Genomic DNA, 3955 nt, shown 5'->3' on the forward strand with positions numbered 1-3955 from the left:
AGTTTTAAAGTGTTTGACAGAGTTGTAAGAAAATGGTGGGGTGTCTTCAAAAAGTTATGATCTCTTCTTTTATATACCAATTCATCGAGGGAGTGCTTTTAAAAAATGATGTTTCAATTGGATTCAACTTGGAGCGCCTATAGAAAACGAAGTATTAATTAGATCTCCATTTTCCGCAATTTCAAGAAAACCTAACTCTCTTCTCTTCCCCAAATCTGATGCAGGGGCACCCGGCGTGGAGGCTTTTTCCATGACTAAACCGGGCCATGGGCCATCCGACCATGGAGAGTAGTTTTAGGAAGTCCCAATTTTAGTATGATTATTAGAGAATTTAGGTTTAGGAAATTATGTTATTTAGTATTTCCAATAATTGGAAAGGTCCAGACTTGAGTCTAGTTATTTAGGAAGTTGCAGTATTTTATTTATTTAGGAAAGTCTAATTCAAGTCTATCTAGGAAAGTCCAGAATCCTATAAAAGGATATCTAGTTTGTCCATTATTCTCAGATTGAAAAGAAACCCCTTTGAAGTTTTAATAAAGTTGAGTATTTTAGAGTTATTTAGCCTTTATTTTATCGTTCTTATTTAGTTTATTCATCTTCTTTAATTCCGCTGCGTTTCTAAATCAAGTGGTATTTAGAGCCATAAATTTTTTTTCTTCTTCACTTTTATCACCATGGTTAATACTACCACCGCTACACCAGCTAGGGAGAAAACACCAACCTTTTCATCCGAATGGGACAACATTAAAGAACGACTATCTGCAGGTAAAAAGTTGGAAGAAGGTTTCATTGAGTACAAAAAGGAAACAACAGAAAAGTTCGATAAAATCGATCAACTCAACGACTCCATCAACATCATCTCCAAACAACTCGAAGGTATGTGTAAAAACCAAACTCCACCTCCCACCACTATCACAACTCAACAACCCTCACAACTACCGACCACCACCAACACCACCCGATTTCCACCTCTCGGTTTTTCTCCCGAACCCACGACACCACTATTCGGTCACACCATTAGCAACCCCCCTTCGGTTATTACTCCTCCCTTCATCACATCGTACTCACAAAACACACCTTCACAAACACATGCGTACCCCTCCTATACCCACACGTCAACACCACCATCGTTCTCCTTCTCCGAGCCAACTACGACACCACATCGACCACAACACGAAACTCCCTTCTCAGCCGAACACCATTTCCTCACCAACTCCCAAACAAACAACCGAAATAGTGCAATCCACCTCCAACCGATCGTCCCTTTGGGAACCACCCCAACCTACCAAGACCCCCGTCTTCTTTACCCATACACCCGTTACACACCAAACCCTATCAACCTAACCGAGAACCACTCACAATATCAACCTCATCACACCCACCACAACCTCCAAACCGAACAAAGATACACCTCCTCCGTTCGTGACCCGGTTACACCACCTATCCACCACCGCCGTCCACATGAAACCTTACACCAGTTAGGTAACCATGAAACCGAGACGACCCTTACCTGTCCTCAACAACCCGACCACATACCACTCCCACATAACCGAGAACCATTCCATCCACTAACCCGAAACCGAGAACCCAACTTAACCCATACCCAAACCCGAGAACCTAACACACATATCCACCGTCCAATCACCCTACCCCAACGACCACCCTTGGTTTTCCAAACCCCTCAAACCGAACTAGAATACCACACTCCACCAACCGAAACCGAATGTCCAAATCGTGGTTCATCGTACCGTATTCGAATAGAAGTACCTTCATATGATGGTTCGATAAATATTGAAGATTTCTTGGATTACGTCTCACGACTCGAGATCTTCTTTGATGTTATTGATGGGTCATGAAAATGTCCCATCTGAGTCGTTTAATTTAGCCAAGTTAGTTCGTATCAAGTCTTTATTATAATAAAATGGTTGGTTTTTATGATTAGGTGTATTTTGCGGAGTTAGGTGTGAAAAACGGTTAAAAATGAGAAAAAGTTACTTGAAGGGCATTTTGGTCTTTTGGACACAAGGGTATTCTGGGAAATTTGGACAAGGTCAGTGACGAGTGAAAAGTAGAGTCCGAGACGAGCTCGTAGGAGAAAACGGAAGTCAATTCGGAGTCCGGAAGAGTGAGATATGCATAGTCAAAGTTGGAGTCAAACAATGTAGACTGGTGGGACACTTTCGGGCACCATTCTGGCTGGTGGGATGCACAAACCGGACAGCAACATGTGGTCCCCTCTTTTCCCACTTTTAAGTCCCTGAATTTACAGAAATGCCCCTCCTTTTTGTCTCACTTTATGTTCAACCAATAAGAAATCATTTCTTGAGTAGAAAGCAACCCTAACTTCCTATTTTAACCCTCTTTCTCCCATTTTCTCCCAATTAACTCCTAAAACCCTAGCCATCAACCCATCTATAAATAAATCTCTACCTCTTTCATTTCTCTCTAGACTTGCAAACCCTCTCAATCCTCTCTTAGCCTCTCTCTCCCCTCTTAGCCTCTCTTTCCTCCTCCTTGTAGTAGTAAAACCCTAAACCATTTTCTCCTCTTTTAGCCTCCTTTTCTCTCTACCTCTTCTAAACTAAAAAACCTAGCCCCCCATTCTTTTCTTCTACTTTCTCTACCACCTTCATCTCTTCTCTACATTTTCTTTCCACTTCTAATTTCTTCTTCTAACCTTCTAATTTCTTCTTACCTTCTTCTCTAAAATCTCTTCTTCTTCTATCTCTCTTCTAAATTTCTCTTCTTTTATCTTCTAATAAGCTATTATTTGGAGTTTGAGTAATATTCTTGAGACATTTGGAGATAGTTTTGGATATCAAAATGGAGATAGATGGGAATATGGAGTTTGAACATTCTTGGTGATTTCTTTCCATTAATCTTTTGTAATTCCATTTATTTTATAAATTCAATGAATATTACTTTAGATTCCATGAGTAGCTAAATTTGTATCTAGGGTGTAGAGGAAACCCATATTTGGGCTTATTTTGAGATATGTTATAAATCAATGAATCCTTATATTGAGCTTCAATGCCTATTGATTGTCATTTCATGTTGATTCTATAACCTTATTATCATTCATGCATTATAATTAGATACTTCATGCTTTTTTTGAATTATTAGATGAGATATGCTTTTTAGATAATGAATGATAGTGTAGGAATTTAGTTTTATATGATAGTCAATCAAATATTCTTGATTTTGAATTGTGTTATTAAAGAATATTATCCGAAACCTAATTAGTTCATTAAGCTAGGTTTTGAGTTATAAACAAAAAGTAATTTGTTGATTGAATGCTTGTCTTAAGTAGTCCATTTATGTGGTGAAATCGAAATCCCTAGATTCTTTTTCTCACCTTGATTTCATTCTTATTAGTCTATTAGTATTGTTTTCTTTCTTTAAGTAGTTTTCAAATCAAATCAAATTTTTGAAAGGGGGTTTTTAATTCGAGATTTAGGTAAAATAGCTTGTCCTTTGGAACGATACTCGATCTTATTTTAAATACTATAACTTGACCCCGACACTTGGGGAAAGACCTAATTTTAGGCCTATCAAATTTTTGGCGCCGCTGCCGGGGATAAGTTTAATTTTATTTTCAATCTTGAATTGGTTTTTATTTTTATTTTTGTCTATTTTGATTACTTTGACTTGCTTTTCTTTTCTTTTTGTAAGGAGCTAAAGGGAAGGAGCATCAAGGAAGAGGACATCAAAGAAGACCTTTTTTTAAATTTTAGTTATTTTAGTTCTTTATTTTTATTTTGGTGAGAGAGTGTTATTAATTTTCTTGTATTTCTTTTATTTGTTTGTTTTGTAATAAGGCCTTTATTATTTTGACCCTAAATTGGAGGGCATTTAATTTTGTAACCGAAACTAAGAAGCCTCGGGTTCGCACACTTGCGGGAAGAGTGGCCCGGGTCGTCTACAAAGGTCGTCGCCCGTCTTGAACGAGAGGTAA

The sequence above is a fragment of the Eschscholzia californica genome, unplaced genomic scaffold, assembly GCF_041429995.1.
Source record: "Eschscholzia californica isolate CP2 unplaced genomic scaffold, dmEscCali1.0.p SCAF_1, whole genome shotgun sequence".
Lineage (NCBI taxonomy): Eukaryota > Viridiplantae > Streptophyta > Magnoliopsida > Ranunculales > Papaveraceae > Eschscholzia > Eschscholzia californica.